Source organism: Anolis sagrei, chromosome 6, assembly GCF_037176765.1.
Source record: "Anolis sagrei isolate rAnoSag1 chromosome 6, rAnoSag1.mat, whole genome shotgun sequence".
NCBI classification, from domain to species: domain Eukaryota; kingdom Metazoa; phylum Chordata; class Lepidosauria; order Squamata; family Dactyloidae; genus Anolis; species Anolis sagrei.
Genome location: NC_090026.1, coordinates 108,019,719 through 108,037,850, shown reverse-complemented (window position 1 = coordinate 108,037,850; position 18,132 = coordinate 108,019,719). Strand labels below are relative to the sequence as shown.

General features: G+C 39.5%; 1 non-coding gene across 1 annotated transcript; it reads left to right on the top strand.

Moving 5' to 3' along the window:
- Positions 1–17,831: 17,831 nt before the first annotated feature.
- On the top strand, positions 17,832–17,905 carry TRNAN-GUU (transfer RNA asparagine (anticodon GUU)). The gene has a single exon. It is a non-coding gene; the product is annotated as a tRNA-Asn (tRNA).
- The last annotated feature ends 227 nt before the right edge of the window (positions 17,906–18,132 follow it).

Below are 18,132 nucleotides of genomic sequence, written 5' to 3'. Positions count from 1 at the left end.
AACTCCCAGAAATCCCAGCCAGTTTAGCAGCTGTTAGGATTTCTGAGAGTTGAAGGCCAAAACATCTGGGGACCCACAGGTTGAGAACCACTGTTCTAGGTAATACCATTTTCCAGATTGTCTTTTGATCTGCCAACTCCACTTCTGAGTCTGTTTGGGGACTTCCAAGTTGCCCATTCTTAATTTGCCCCTGGGGGAAAACCCCCATGGATAACCACCCATTTGGGATTTCCTGATGTAGCTGCCCAGAGGGATACTCCTGCTGTTGCTGGGGGAACATTAAGGGGAGTGGTGGTTCTCATGAAACCTTTCCTTGATTTGAGTCTAATGGGATGAGGCTGATAGCCATAGAGTGGGTGGCTTTCACGGTGTTCAGTCTTATTTCTCTTTCAACTGGCCGCAACTTCCCATCGCACATCAGGGGGGCAATGCCAGCTAGCTTATAAATCTATCAACAGTTGTAGGTTTGAGACATCCTGTGATTATTTTACATGTTTCATTCAGTGCTATATTCACCAGCTTTGTGTGGGCAGATTTATGCCTGACGGGGCAGACATACTAAGCAGTTGAGTAAGACAAGGCCAGGGTTGATGTTGTTATTAATTTTGTGTCTGCACCCTATGTTATTGTGTGCAGCTACTTTCTGCTTGGTGTTCGTCCAGTATTTCCTAAATGTTAGTGTTCGATCGAAGGTGACGCCAAAATATTTAGGATGGGAATAGTGTTCAAGCTTTTGGTCTTCCCAGGTAACATTCAATTTCCTGTTGGCTTCACAGTTAAAAGGTAAAGGTAAAGATTTCCCCATGACATTCCGTTTCTTTGTTTATTAATTTGTGGTATTTGTATACCGCCCTTCTCAACCCCGAAGGGACTCAGGGCGGTTCACAGTCTAGTCGTGTCTAACTCTGGGGGGTTGTGCTCATCTTCATTTCTAAGCCAAAGAGCCAGCATTGTTCATAGACACCTCCTAGGTCATGTGACCAGCATGACAGCATGGAGCACCATTACCTTCCTGCTAGAGCAGTACCTATTGATCTACTCACATTTGTATGTTTTGGAACTGTTAGGTTGGCAGAAGCTGGGACTAACAGTGGGAGCTCACCCTGCTCCTTGGATTTGAACCATCAACCTTTCGGTCAGCAAGTTCAGCAGTTCAATTGTTTAACCTGCTGCACCACCAGGGGGCCATGATTACATCGCTGGAAAGCACACACTTGTGCCTTGGCAAGGTTAGGCTTCGGGTGGTTACATTTGTTGTAGTTGGGAGAGATCTTTCCGGGCATTAGTAAGTTAGTTTTCAACTGTTTCAAAGTCTTTTGCTTGTGTTGTTAGACCAAGGTCATCAGCATATATAAAGCTGGGTTCTTGTAGATTTTTATATATATAAACCCAATTTCCAACAGATCTCACAACCTCTGAGGATGCCTGCCATAGATGCCAAGCATCAGGAGAGAATGCTTGGCCATACAGCCCGAAAAACCTACAACAACTCAGTGATTCTGGCCATGAAAGCCTTCGACAATACATTTATAAAGCTCTTTGTGAGTGGTAGCTGTAGCTGATCATTAGTAAAGTTGTTAAACAAGGTCAGTGCAAGAACGCTGCCTTGAAGTAAACAATTTTCTTTGCCTTCTGCGTTTACTTATCCTGCCCTGAAACTCCACATAGAAGCTGCGCTTTTCTAGGAGGGTCTGGATAGTTTCTGTAAAATCATAGTCCCATAGTCCCAGGTGATATGCAGCATTTTCCGTTGCATCATGTCATAGGCTGTTGTAAGGTCCACAAAAATTGTTCATGTAATGCAACCTTTCTCATAGTCTTCCTCAATATAGTTAGATTAAGAATTTAGAATTTGAGCTGCACAGTTTTTCCCTGGTCTGAAATCTACTTGTTGTGCAATAAGCTGGAGTTCAATAACAGCTCCTAATTAATTTAATAGCATCCTCTCATATACTTTATATAGATGACATATATAGAGAGATTAGTTGGTAGTTCCTGGCATTGGAGGCATCTTTACCAGGTTTTAAAATGGCAATAATCTTAATTTTCCTCCATAGTCTGGGAATCCGTTTGTGTGCCAAGCATTGATTGTAAAATTTCAAAAGGCCGTTTTCAGCTTTGGGGCCCAAGTGTTTGATTTGCTCCATCATCAAGTCATTGAGGCCAGGTGCTTTACCAGTTTTACATCACTTAATAGCTTGTTTGAGTTCTTTCAGGTTTAGGGGAGAAGACAACTGATGGGTTTCAAGTTCTGGTGCCCTGTTGCTTTTCACCTTGACTCTGCTGCAGTTGGTTTTCCCATTCTGAATTAGCTGGTATGCTATCTGGTCTGGTGTTACGTTTGACTAGAGGGTCACTATCCAGGTGTCTCACCAATTGCTGGACTCTTCAGCTACTCTTGGACATATCAAGATTCTAAAGCAGTTCTACCCAGCTGTCTTTCTTAGCATTAGCTATGGCTGTAGATAATTTGTGGCCTGCTGCTACATCACTGTATGAATTCTCTTGAAATAGTCTGAGATATTCCTGTAGCCGATTTAGTGATTCTTCATTTAGGCCTAGTAGGTAGCTTGTGTGACAGCTTCTACGAATTTAGAGCCTTAAGGATCTTTTCACAGCTTCTACAAACAGGTCATGGCTGTAGAACATTCTATGTTAGAAATAGCTGCTTCCAGATTCTCTGTAAACTTTGTCCAGTTAGCTTTATTGAAATTATATTTTCTGCGGAATGGGACACTTTTTGGTCTCACAGCTGCATATGTTAGGCAGTATATTGGTCTGTGTTGAGTATTGGGTATTAGATTTAATACATTGGTGGACTAAGTTTTCATTTACAAAAATCAGATCAGGGTTATAACCAGGCTTCCATCAGCCACTATTAAATGATGGTGATAATATACTGTCATGAAGGAGGCTTTACCATTTGTATTGTCTTCATCATAGCCTTAGACACAGCTATGTCTATTGAAATCTCCCACAACAAAATGGACAATTGGTTGGGGACGTAAAATAGAAATCATGGTTTATATAGAGTGATGATACATTGCAGATATCAAGTTCCACAAATAGGATTTCAATGTTGTTCACTAATTGTAGCTACAAATACAAGTATACTTCAGTTAATAAAGTAGATGTGTTCCTGAGCATTCCTTCTTTAACATATGAGTTAAAGAGATAGCTATAACTATTAAGCATGTTTCAGCAAAGCTCACTTTTTATTCAAAGCTAACAATGTGCTAACTAAAACAATGATGTCAGGCAAGCCTTGCATAAATAAATAAAAACATTTTGAACCTTCAAAGGACGTCTTGAAAACTTCTTCCAAAATGCATGCAGTGATGCATTTTCCTTTCATCAGCTCTGCCCCTATACTCACTGTTAGGCTTTATACCAAGTTCCAAGTTCAGTCAAGTTACTCCCCAATGTACCATCAGCAATTCTACCTCCTTCTCCATTAAGTGCCTCTAGATTTTGTCTTCTTCTCTATCCTTTCATCCATCAGGTCCCATTCTTTAGTCCCTCCCTTAAAATTTGATACTCAGAAAACTTAAAAATCATGAAGATTAAACTCACTAATTCTGAATTGTGGTGTTGGCCCAAAAGCCATAGAACAAGAAGGATGATAGTATTTTCAAGAGGGCCTCTCCTGACGATTTTACCATCTGGACAGGGTCATAAAGAAACAGGGGGTCCCTTAGATAGACAAGCCTCAACTTGTAAACGTAAAAAAAACAAGTAGAACTCCTGAGAGATGACACAGGGCAAGATGTATGCTGGCCTCCCCCCCCCCCCCCCAAATTGTATAGGACTGGTGAATTGTAGCATTTAGTTTGTAATGTATTGTTTCTAGACTCAAGTATGCTGAACCCTCCAGGGACCCCCCCCCCTTCTCTCAACCCTGAAAATAACATCTTGAACTAATGCAGATCTTTCAGTTTTAGAATAGTGTAGTTTTAATGATATTGCATCTAGCTGCTATATTTTACACCACTTATTATTGAGAAAGAAGGAACATCAGTTTGAGGAATATTCTTCATTGATAGAATGGAAATTAAACACAAAGACCTAAAATGAGAGAGAAGGCCTCTTTCTGTGTTTGTTTTTACTGGTGGTGCATGTGTAAATGCAGAACTTTAATACAATCTGGTTGGACTATATCATAAAAATGTGGTTTTGAGGCAACCAGTAGCACTTTTGTTACTGGCTTCATTGGCAATGAGACTGCCTCTTCTTAATTTTAAAAGGGGATCCATAGTAGAGAAACCCATCTATTTGGTTCATTTGTGTTTTTTATTAGGAAAGTAAAAAGTCTGTGAAATTCGGACCTTTTAATGGGCCTTTCAGTTTATGCAGCTTTGGGAGGTAATTCTTTTAAGAACAATTGCTCAAGATGTTACCTGAGGCAAGTCTTATAAACAGAAACTAAGTGCACACACTGCCTTATTGTCAGATATCATGGTAGTAGGAAGCTTTAAAATTGCTTGGTTTTTTCTTTCAAATTCCTGTGGCTTGGTACTCATGACTGGTGCCAGAGGGGAATTCACACAACATGAGTGCAGGAAAAAAATGTTCATTAAACTAGGCTAAATATTAAATGCAGTGATTTGAAAGTACAATTAAACTAAAATTTGAATTGTAGCAAAATTGAATTCAGCGGATGATTGGCTGAGTGCTGGGAGGAATCCTGCATTGATTCTTAGAGATTGATTGAATCCTTAGACATGCATACCAGTCAAACAGACAGTATGGAGTGAAACAGACTTCGGCTTCTTAAACTGATCAATAGCTCCATTAAAAGGAACTGTTTCTGTTCCAGGACTTCACAGTTTTTATTGGTTGTTTCCACTTCAGCATCCATGCCCTGAAAATACTAGTCATTTGGCCATGGTTTGTTGCTCCTTGTTGCACAGTTTAGTGATGATTTACACTTTGTAAAGTCATACACTTTAGCACTACGACTGTAAGAAAGGACAGGAGGAAAAATGTTAAATGGGAAATGTAATGAGAGAACCAAGTTCAACAGAAAAACTCTGTGGCATTTATGTGGTCCTTTAAGTGTACCATGGTCATGTTTTCCCTCAATCTCTGCCATAAAGTCAATTAAATTCCAAATCCTAACCTTGTTGAAAAGGTAGGGTACAAATAAAGTGCTTGATAGAAGAATTTAACACCTTTTCCTAGGTTCCTCTCTCAGAATCCATGTTCCTGTCTTGTACGTTTTAAAAATTGCCCACAGTGTTGAAATGTTGTGCTCTTTTAGCATGATAACTCTGAAAGGCAAAAAGAATGAGGAGGAGAACTGTCTGGTGGTTTGTTAATCAGCTATGTAACAAGGGAGTGAAGATCAGTGAATAACCTTCATGGCAAAGATCAGCTCAAACTTTATTTCATTTACTGTAGATGCATGCTATTTTCTCCATCCCTTCTTGACCGTCCTCCAAGATATGCGAAGAAAGAAAAGTTTTATTGGCAGGCATAAAAAGATGTCATTGAAAGCTGTTTCTTTGTCAGAGGCTTTGTTAATCAAAATGTGCTGTCTTAGATAACGTTACAGGGGGTTGTATGCATTTGTGAATGTTAGAGTTAGGGCTATCAATGGCTACTAGTTGGGAGGAGAGCCAAATATTTAAATCTCAAGCTTTTGGAGGGCCAGGACACCTGCGGACCTGGACAAACAATCGAGACAATGTGTAGGTTTTTGGTACAGCAGGGGTCCAAAGAGGGGTTATGAAGTTTGTTGCTATATTTGAAGAAGTCCCAATCATACATTCTGTCCCAGTGCCAGCTCTCAATGATCCTGGCCATAAATCACCTCCAGTACCAGTCAGAATTTCTTTATAAATTAATTGATGCCTAAGGTGAGAAGAGTGGTTCAGATACCAAGACCTTCAGTGTGATCAAACTTGCCTGTCTTTATTGCTTTGTTATATTTACATATGTTACTCGTTGTCTCAAGCAAATACAGCAACCAATTGTTGTCAATGTAATATTAGCCCCTGAGATAAATGTTGGGTGAGTGAGCTTATTAACAGAAGACCTTTCCCATAAATGTACAGCAGAGTAACTTATTAGCAGTAGCATGACCCAGCACCAGAAGCCCAAAATGATAAAAAGAACAAAAACACACAGACCAATGTTATCTCTTCCATTGGAGGCTTTTCTTTGTAGTAAAATAATACGGTTGCACTATTTACAAGAACTAGGTTTCAATAACACAAATAAACAAATACATAGTAGCTTTACACACAGCAGCCTTCACACTGGAGCTTTCTCACACGAGGCTTCTCTCACACAGAGGTTTATCTCACACTCCTTAGGCTTACACTAGCTTTGACCCACTAACTCTAACAGGCTTCTGCCTACTCACTCTTTCAGTGCTTGACTCACATTTTTTGTAATTAAAAACACCTAGTTAATTTTTAATATTTCTGACAATAAAATCTAGATGCAAATGTTCATATCACATGTGTAGCTTCTGCAAAGTGACTGATAAGATGGTCTAGACTAGACATCCCATGGCAGATAGGTCCGTCCTGTTATGGAACCTGCTTGGAGTACTTCTGGAAGCTATATGTATTTGAGCACTTCGTTCATGTGAATCTGCCCATATTAGGACATCCTGGGCAACCACCCTCTCAGGGAAAACACACACACACACACAGGAGGCCAGTTGTTACAGCTTCCTTCTTCTTAGAGTTGGACACTAAGCTGAGGGTACAAAGGGATCTCCACCAGGCTGTTATTGGTCAGGGAAAGAGTTTCTTTTTCTCACCCACCACACTCCCAGTTCCATATAAACTCCAAACAAGATGAGTTTATTCAAGACACATATATACAAAGTATATTAATGAAGTATGCACATGATGCATGTTTCTTATGTATACATTCAATGGGACCCTTGTGCCTTATGGCTATCGGCCAAATCATTAATGTTAAGCATATTTGAGCTTAACCGTCACTTCTTTTCCTTTTTATAGATTCTACTTTTCCCTGCAGTATTAATGCTGTTGCAATTCATCCTTTCTGGCTTGTTGTATTTCTTGGAAACTCATAATGTATTCTTAGTTCTATCATAAATGTATGTTAGAATACTGTAATTTGTTTATTTTTTTGCCAAATGGAGAGAGGGCATTTTTCTTTGATTCTTCTTTGCAGTGTTCTACTTTAAAAGGGGGGGGGGGGTCCAAATCCTTAGATTTGGGGGTTTTGAGGGTAAGCAGTATGCAACAACTCTCCTCTGCTAGCTGTCTCATGCCATTACAAGACAGGAAAGGGACTTCCTAAAATCCTCAAAGAACCCTCCTTTACCGCCTCCCCCCACCCCAATGTTCTAGATAGAGCTTGGCAAAATACAACTCTACAAATCTTCCAACCAGCATTCCCAGGATCTTTCCCAGGGAAGAGCATATGTCTATATATGTGTAATTTTAGAAATACATTTCCATGATATAGTGCATCAACTTGAAAATGGTCTGATTATATGGTTTCAAAATTAAAATTATCAAAAAGTATACTGCTTTATAAAAATATTGATATCTTGATCCATATCTCCCTCAAGAGGCTGTAAGTTATTGTATCAAATCTCTATCAGGCTACAATCCTTAGCAAGGTTATTGGGTGTAGGATTCATTAAACAAAGTGCGACTTACTCCCAATTAGGCAAGCTCTTAATTGTTCTGCCTATGGGAACTGTTGACATCAAAATGAATCTATTCATGTGCTTAGGCTGTAAACTGGCTTATTAATTGGGGGGGGGGGGGGTGCCTCCCAGATATTGTTAAATTGCAACTCCCGTCATGTCTCATCATTGGGCTATGGTGGCTATAGCTAATGGGAATTATGATTCAGCAGTATCTGTAAGTGCTCCTATTTCGTAACCATGTTTTATCAGGAGAAAATTGCCAGAAATTGTGCAAGACACTTCAAAATGGGACATGTTTATTTTGTACTAGGGACAGGTGATAGCATTCAGCAATGTAGTCCTCCAGATATGGTTGGGCTGCCACATTATGGACTCCTTACAATCAGCTAAACAGGTGAGAGCTGCAGTACTACAGTTTGCCCACATCTGGGCTAAGCCTTGATGTTGTTGGCTCAGATACATATATAAGAATAGTTTATTGTAGCACAATCTTTTTCATCTACTATTACAAGTCAGAACATTATTCATAAAAGAACTGGGCAAACTATGGAAACAGGAAGCAAAGGAATTTTCCAATTTTGTACAGTTTGAAGAAACAGGTTTCCTTTTGGTGTCTGCTACATTAAAAAAATACATCTCCACACAAGGCAGGAAAGTCTCACTAAAAATATTAATTTTGCAATTTTTCTGTAAGCTCACATTGCCACTTATGGTCAAAAACATAGTTGTTCTTATTGTTAAATTGGACCTTGAATGAATGTTTTAAATTCTAATAGATTGAACATTTTTTCTTTACTAAGACAAAGGTTTTGGCATTATGTTTAGATTTTTCTCTATAAGAACTGGCAAAATCATATATTTTATAAAGAAGCAAACACAGCTCCAGGAAATTGTCTTTAAACATCTGATGCTACAGTATTGCTAAGGCTATATAACTGTGGATATATAGTCATCAATATCCTGAATGACAGCGGCAGCTGGTAGCTTTTCCACTCATGGTTTTAATCCAACGTTTAAAAGCTCTATCCAAGATGCCAAATCATATTCTCAACAAAGGTTGAGAAGAATAGGTAGTTCCTTTAAAATTCTGATTAAAACCTGGGATGCATCTACACCAGGCATGGGCAAATTTTGACCCTCCAGGTATTTTGGACTTCAACTCCCACAATTCCTAACAACTGGTAGACTGTTAGGAATTGCGGGAGTCAAAGTCCAAAACATCTGGAGGGCCAAAGTTTGCCCATTCCTGATCTACACTGTACAGTTTGTAACCACTTTAACTGCCATAACTCAATGTTATAGTATCATGGAAGTTTTAGTTTGGTAGAACACCAACACTATTTGGCAGAGCAGGTTACAGGTCTTATAAAACTCCAACTCCCAAGATTCCATAGCATTGAGCCATGACAGTTAGTGGTGCCACAGTGTACTAATTTTACAGTGTAGATACACCCTTGGAGTGTACTCAATCTTCATCCAGTTGGTGTTGCTGGTTGTGATTTGGGGGGGGGGGGGTGTGGATGGGTGGAGTATAATAAGTGTTAGTTTCTTCATACTTCTGTCTGGGAAACTTTGATAGTGAGCTCTGTTAATTTCAGTGCTTCATATAATGTACGGCCAGGCAATCTATTTTATAACATGTAACCATCAGTTCTTCCAAATTTTAGTAGAAAGATAAAACAGAAGTTAAACAACTAATCAGATCAATTTATCATGTGTACAACTGACAGCGACAGCTGTTAAAACCTTTACTAGAATCTTTTTGACAGCCATGGCAAACAAAGCTACTTGAATGGTTACATAAGGATTTCTGTCAGCAAGGAATCTGAAACCAGAATTCTTTCAGACATTTCTTCCAACCAAGATACAATAAATGTTTTTCCAAGATAGTTCAGACACATCATAGAATATATAATTAATAATATCCTCTCTTTGTGGTCTTGAGTCATAGAAACACTTGGCATGCTTCCAGGGGCGGCTCAACCCATTACACAAAGTATGCATTCGCAGCATAGTTGATTTTGCCCAGGGGCGCTCTTGAGGCGCTCTTGGGGGAAAATAGACCTTGACATATGTGAGTTGTAGTTACTGGGATGTATAGTTCACCTAAAATCAAAGAGCATTCTGAACTCCACCAATGATGGAATTGAACCAAATATGGCACACAGAACTCCCATGATGAACAGAAAATATATATCAATGATTGGTTTGGGGGGGGGGTGCCAAAATACTGTTTGCTTACCGTTGAAAATTACCTAGGGCCTCCTCTGCATATTTCCTATTTAAATATGAAAAAGGCATTATGTAACTTTGTATATGCCCTTCTCAACTTAAGTTGAATCAAGGAATTTAAATAGTGAGAAGACAATCTCATTATCGGTAGTATCTACTGAATCCCATTTCTTGAACAATTTTGCATCTCTATTTGTATCCTGTAAACAAACTCTAATGTTGGCTTTAAGTCAGTAGTGGAAAAGTATGGCTCCTAGGGCCACTGGGGTGAGGAGTGGCTTCAAAACAATGTTTAAAGTGAGAGAACTGGTCTTTCAAAACCAGAGTAAGCACAGCCACTTCCTTTTTCCATAGTGTTTCCATGGAGGTCCTTATATATTTACATAGCTCCAGAAAATTTCAGGACCAAGGCTGTAGAAAACAATAATCCAGTTAAGCCTGTTTCTTTCTTTTTTAGGTATAGTTGTTAATTATTGTACATTTGACTGAATGATCATTTAAAAAGCCAACTAACCAATGTATGATATTAAAAATACATGCAGTTATCTTTTGCATAAAAAAATTCTAAATGATTCATATATTACCTAAAAAATATAATAGCAAATGGCATCTCTGAAAGCCTGGGAGTATTAAAACATAAAGAAAGCAATTGTTAAACGTTCTGTAATGTTGTTACACCATTTTAAAGGCAAATTAAAGGTGGTATGGCAAGAAGAGCAGACCAATAACATTTGAAAAATAGGCCATATGTGGTCATATTTTTTAAAAAGTTTTGAAGTTTTTAAGCAAATGGTTCCAGTGGCATTAGTGAATAAAGTCTACTTGTTAATCATATGGACTGGAAAAAGGGGAGATTAACCAAGGGAATGTGTAATGCTTTGTAATGGGAGAACGTGACAAAATGAAATGGGGACAAACAAGAATATTATGATGGGGAGATATTGCAGCGAGGACAGAAACATGAAATCAATCAAACATTCTATGAATCAATAATTAAACTTGAGATTTTAGAACCAATGTTTTATTTTCAATATTTCCTTTTAAAGGAAAAGTCATTGTTGATGCCTTAGATATAGAGTGATTTTTTTCACAATAAAAGTTTATAAAAATGAATTATATGCCATAGAGTTGTTGCCAATGTGTATATGAATCTATAGGTTTTTGATGTGATGAAATGGCAGCAATTGCTTTAGTATTTACATTGATATCATATTTTTACTGGCAAGTAGAGGAAATGGCACTTGTAGGATTTTTCTACCTAAAGAGCCAAAGTGACTTGCTTGACCCCTTGGGGATATACATAAAGTTTATTTATATATTTTATTTATTTAGCACTATGCACTTTGATTTGGATAAATGGACCTCTGTTCAGTATCTCGAACCAGCCTTCAGTCTGTTCTAGATAGACTCATCTTATGATTTTTGGTAATCTCCAGCTCTACTTTTGTCTCCCTCATTGTTACATTCTCTGTCCTTCTCTCCCCTTCCTCCTCCTCCTCTTTATCCGAAAAATGTTCTGGCACCATGTAAAAACTTACTTTTGCGGGCTCTTATGGAGTCATCCAAATCTATATCCATATATAGTTATAAACTGCTTTAACTTTTTAAATTATTCAATAACGTATAAATTATTTTACTATATGCTTTAAGTAATTTAAACTGATCTTATTGTAAATTGCCGAGACATCTTAAATTATAGGACTGAATATAAATAGAATAATATTATTCTTCCAGAGCACAGGATGGCACAGAGAAAAGCTTTGGCTTTCCAGTAATCATTGTTGCTATTGGAATGTATGCTAAAAAAAGAAAGAGAAGCTGCTTTCGGCAGTGTCTGTGATATTGTGGACTGGGGCCAAGGGGATCCATACAATAACAAATACAAAGCTGCCATTGTTTCATTCAGTTTTGCTTCTATTTGTACAAAAGGATAACAAGAACATTATTTTGAAATAGAATGCCAGATATTTTATAAAGGAAATGAAATGAATCCCCCCACCCCTGTTTTGTTGTAAATAGACCTTGAACTGGGAAGGACTGTGTATCTGGGTGCCAAACTTTGGTTCATACAAGGACATTGTCACAGACAGTGCATTCCTGAGCCAGTTGTGTAATGGTCCTGTGGAAGTGACAGGTAGGGGCAGGTGGAGGCAAGCTGAAGCCTAGAAACCTCTGAATTGACTGCTCTGTGGATCTTTCATCAGATATCAGAATTTGTCTGCAGTGAAGATGCTTGAAGAAGAGTCCCTTTTTCTTTAGCTTCCATTGTCTTAAATCCTCAGGCTGGCCTCTAGTACGTAACATTTGAATGTCTATCCAATGCCACATGTAATCACCCAAAACACAATTTTAAACATTCCCCCAAGTGTTTGTATTCTCCCCCAAAATATAGAGGGCACCCAATCAGGTGTGGGAAGCAAGGGGAATATGAGTCAGATGAAACCCACTGGTGGTAAGATGGTAAGGGAGCATGGGTGCGCCAAAGGGGTTTGGGGGCGCATGCAGTCTACAACATGCACTTTCCTCATCCTTCATGGATAATACAACCTAGGCCTGGTCCTGCCATCAAGTAGAATGAGGCAATTGCCTCAGGTGGCAGATGCTGGGAGTTGGCAGCAAGTTGTTGGGAGATTTCCATTTGTCCCTCAAGCTAGGCTTCTGCCTTGAAGTGTTGAATAAAAGTCAACTGGCAGACTATTTTTAAGCAGTTGACTTTTAAGCATGAAGTGGGAAGCAGCATCTTCTTCTTAGCCTCAGGCAGCAAAATATCTTGGGTGAATCTTTACTCAGAAATAACTCACACTGAGTCTAGTGTTGTTTACTGCCATACACCAGTGTAGCATTGGATTATTATAGCAGTTTGATAACACTTTAAACTGCAGCGGAATCCTGGGATTTGCAGCTTGGCGAGCACTGCAGCTTTTTGGCATAAGATTTTAAATACTTCATAAAACTACAAATTCCAGGGTTTTTTTGGATGTTGCCATGACAGTTAGAGTTGTATTAAAGTATTATCATTATGTAGTATAAAAGAAAGCTAAGACTACGGAAACCTAGATTTAACTTAACAGTATAGGAAAACTCCAATAAGGTTTTCCTATACTGTCTGACAGGGTTGTAATTAGGACAAAATTGAAGGAGGGGAAGGAATCACATGGAAAGCATCACATAAGATATTAGCATTTTTTTTCTGAGAAAATGAAAACAATCATTTTCACAGAGACCCTGAAAGGAATCCTCACCAACTGCTGGCTTGCTACTGCTTTCCCTGGCAGTCCCTGTGTTGGCTCCATTGGCACCAACAGGTGGTTTTCCTACATGGTTAATTTACAGCCATGTCTCTGACTGGTACTTGCACTGAAATCATTAACATGTGTCCTGGGCATTACCTCAATGAAAAAGCAAGTTTGCAAGTATTTCCCCTTCTTCTTCTTCTTTTCCCTCCCTCTCTCACACAGCCCTGTTTCGATTACAAATCCCCTCCAGGCACAAAGTGAGCTGGACACCTAGAGTGAAGCTAAAGAGTTATTTGTTCCCTAGGTGGACACTAATGAATAGATGCAGTGCTGCCATGAACAAGGGGGTCCCCAGTATTAAAACTTTAATAGAAAGCCTTGTGAAGCCAGGAGCTGGGGCGGGGAGGGAAACTGCCAGAGGAAATCACAAAGAACCTTGTGAGAGGCCTTCTGACTTATAGAACATCTAGAAGGAACTCTTGGGACTCTGCAAAGAAAAATCTCTCCTGATTTCTCTTTTCCTATTTTCCACCTGGAGCTTGCAGAAGTAACTTTTTTGCACTATAACATGCCAGCCATCTTGGCTAGGGTTTCAAGTATTGTAGTCTAAACAAAAGCCATTTCCAAGCTCTGTTTCCTCATATCCCCCCCTTTACTCGCTTTGTACCTCCTTTATATTTTGCTTTCCTTTACCCTTTGCTTTCCTAATTCTCCTCTTTCTACACAGGAAATGTGATTAGGGGAGTTTGTCCCTCATGTTAAGAGTAGCTTTAGTTTATTCTGACAAAAATTTAAAAGGTGCTTGTGATGCTTTTACCAACAGCTGATGTATTGCAACATAGGCTTTTGTGGACTACAACTGACTTCATCAGATGCCAAGTGAGTTTAATAATTAATATGTCTAGTTTACGAAAAATTATAGCACAAGATCTTTTTATCTTTAAGGTACCACTAAACTCAATAAGTGTCTCTCTCTGTGTTAGTAAGTATATTTGGGTATGCACTGTCATGCTTAGAGCCCCAGCTGTATGTACAGCTCTAGGAGAAGGGGAAAATGAGAATATTAGCTCTCCGTGATTTTTTCCTTTAAATTTTATAGCTTACAGAGGACGAGATGCTGAAAACCATTTACACATAGATTTTTTTTCATACTTGCTGTGTTTGCATGCCCCTTATAATTGTGCCTGCACCTCTCTTTCAGATTCTTAAACTATACACTATTTGTAAATGCTCAGCAGATGTTTTAACCTCCTGGAATCTGAGGACTGAAAGAAACTTTGAGGATTGGAAGCCCCATTATCTCTTGAGAGTAGAGTCCATGGTGCAGAATTCTGGGAGTTATAGTGTAACAACATATTGAGAGCTTCACAGTTAAGTGAGCCAACATAGTAGTCATTACTAACTTAAGTCTTATTTATTTCATTGGGTGTATATTCTACACATGTCTGGATCCAACTGACTGTTCTGTATAGCATGACATATAAGATTAATATGATTTCTATGATTTGGAAGCCTACTCAGTGGCAGTGCAGGCAGCAACGAAATTAATTTTTGCTGCCACCATTGCATCTGTAAGGAACCGTCCAGCAGAGCTGTTTCAAGTGGCTTGAGATCTATTACACACTGATCCTCAAGTAAAAAATGCAGACCACTTGACAGCTTGCTGTGAAGAATTTGCACAGCACTTTGCAGATAAAGTCACTCAGATCCACTCCGACTTGGATGCTGAAGTTGATGAAGTTCCAGTGGATGTAACTTGGGCTCCTGTTTGTCCAGTGTTATTGAATACTTTTCAATTTGTAAAGCCTGAGCATATGGATAGAGTCCTTGGAGAGCGAGAGTCACCCCTCCTGGTTTAACAAACAGGCGAGAGGGAAGCTGGCTCAGTGGGTGAAGCAGGTAGTCAATGCATTCCACTTGTCTAAAGGAAACCAATGTGGGGCCTTTGTTGAAAAAGCCATCCTTGAATCCCTCTAAAATGGACCACTATCAGCCACAATCCACCTTATGATTTTTGAGCAATGGACTGGAGCATGTACTAGCCTCCCATCTCCAGGAGTTTCTGAACGAAACAGATTATCCAAATTTATTTCAGCCTGGATTGAGGCCTGGCTATGAGTTAGAGACAGCTATGCTTGCAACTGATAGATACTACTCAGAGAAATTGACTGGGGGAGTATGTCCCTTTTGGTTTTGTTAGACTTCTCAGTGGCTTTCAGTGCTATTGACAATGGTGTCCTTCTGGGCCTCCTTTGCTGGGAGAGGTCATGAGGGCATTGTTTCACAAAGGCTCCATTCCTTCCTGGAGAAGCAAACCCAGGGAGTGGTGCTGGGAGATTCGTGTTTGACCCCCTGGCCATTAGCCTATAGGGTTCTTCAGGCCTCTGTTTTGTTCCCCATGTTGTAGTGTAAAAAGATGTTGCAAACAGCACAATCATAATCTCATGGAAGAAGAAACTATGAAACATTTGAAAAAGTGAATGTGGCTGCATGACAACTCAAGTAGGAAGTAAATAAAGAAAAAAAGTGTATGTTTAAAAGGGTCACTTTGAAAGGGTATGGAAGGAAGGACAAATCCCCAAGAAAAGGTACAGAAGTGTAGTGCAAGGGCCCTTCCAAACAAGCCCTATATTCCAGGATCTGATCCCAGGTTTTCTGTTTATCCCAGATTATCTGGTAGTGCAGACTCATATAATCCAGTTTAAAGCAGAAAATTTGGGATCAGATCCATAGAATTCCCACTATCTGGAAGGGCCCCAAGCCTGCAGGAACAGTAAAAAGCTATATAGCTCAAGGTGAGCTGAAACTGTTAGGCAAGAAATGAACAACAGAAAGTGAGCTTTCAGTTACATTTGGAGCAAGAGAATGATCAAGGAGACAGTGGGGATGCTGTCCAGAAAGCCTTGTTCTCTGCTGACTCAAAGGGTAGATCTAGGTCTAATGGTTTTAAGCGACAGGAGAGTAGATTTTGATTGAAAATTAGAACTTATTGACAGAATGATTTAGCAATGGGCCAATTGTCTTTGGGAAGTGACTGGGGTTTCCTCTGGATACCTTTAGTTGGAGATCTTGCATTGAGCAGGAGGCTGGACCTGGTGGCTTGTAGAGTCCCAATTTTATGATTTTGTGGTTCCTCAGTCTAGATATTAAACATAACACAACATAGGGAGGTGTTGTTATAACATCAACAAAAATGTTCCTCCCATGGACAATTTCAGAGCTAATTAAGTTCAGAATTAAGCTACCCATTTTAATTTTATGATTTGTGAGGTTGTAAGGCACAGGACAGGCAGATATGAGAGTTACAAAAACTGAATTTCTGTATCCTAAGTGACTTAAGAAGTTGCCCAATATAATCCAAGGCTTGCACACACACTGGGAACAGAATGCATATCAGGCACCAGGTGATGAAAAAACCAGGTGATAGAAGGCAGATGGTCCTGAGACATCAATTTATGCATCAATTGAAATGTAATCCTGTGTGGATTTTTAAATGTCATAATAAAAATTATCTCCATAGTTATGAAGTTAATATGTTCACCTGAAAGTGTTTAAGATCATTTCAGGGTGTGCTGTGGTTTTTAACTTTGAATTTGTTTTAATGGTTTTTAACTGGGAATTTTTAAAATATTGTTTATATTTAATCCTGTCTTAACGTTTGTATGCTTTTATGTTAAGCCACTGAGTCCCCTTGGGGGAGATAAAGCAGTGTTTAAATACATATAATAATAATAATAATAATAATAATAATAATAATAGGATTTAAAGATAGAACTGCAAAGACTCTGGCACAAGCCAGTAAAGGTGGCCCCAGTGGTGCTCGGCACACTGGGTGCAGTACCTAAAGACCTTGGCCTGCACTTAAAAACAATCTTTCCCATGCATCACACAGTCCTAGACACTTCTCCTACACACTTATGTCCCACATGTGATCAAATAGAAAAGGCAGCATAGTGATCTTGTTTGCTGTGTATCAAATAACAACAACAACCTGTTAATATAACCAATGCTTTGGAATACATGTGGATCAGTTTGCATTTTTTCTGGGAAAGATGCATTACCACCTTCTTAAAGCAGGGCTAGGCAAAGTGCAGCTCTCCAAAACTGTTGCAGGTTCCCCTCCCTTCCATTCTTGTGAACCCCCAAAGGAGGCAAATCCCTTTCTTGAAAGCTGTGTAAAGGGTGCTGGTTCATCCTTTACACAAGGCACAAGGCCACTCCACAGTGTTTAAGATTTGTTTAAAAGCGTTTTCTCAAAACCAGACTTGGACTTCTGGCCATGTCTGGGGTTTTTGTTTTTGTTTGTTTGTTTGTTTGTTTTGGCATCCTTGACACTCCACAGGGCCTGCAGAGGGTGCAGGGAGCACAAAACCGCCCCCCCCCCTTTCCCAAACAGCTGCAGCTGGCCATCCTTGTTTTAAGAACCTTATTCATACAACTGTGCAATCCTATGCCCATTTTCTCAGAAGTGCCATTTGACTCAATGGAATACACTCAAAAGGTAAGTGTGGTTAAGGCTACAGTCTTACTTTTTAATAGGCTTCCTGCAAGCTTTTCCTTTCCAAAAAAAAAAAACAGTTCCTAAAAGGACAGCGTTGCATTTGGTAGATATTAGTATTTCAACCCGGACATGTGAACACTTGGAGGGGAAATTGCACAGGGAACTGCTCTGCTGAGTGACAGTTTGATCAAGCCCCGTTCCGGCGGACTGTCTCGCAGGTGTCTCTGTGGCGCAATCGGTTAGCGCGTTCGGCTGTTAACCGAAAGGTTGGTGGTTCGAGCCCACCCAGGGACGAGAGCTGCTGTTTTTTGTCCTGGGCCTTCTTCCTTAGCACATATGCTTCGTTTTATTCGAAAGCAAGGAGAGATCGGGATGGGATACAGCGCCCTGTCTGTTCCGAATTAGGCAACTGGCTGGACAGCAGAGCAGAAATGAAAAAAACAACAACAAAAAAATACCGCGCTCTCATTTGCAAGAGCAGCAGTTTATAGAGCCTGCCTGTGCCTTCCCCCACTCTGCAA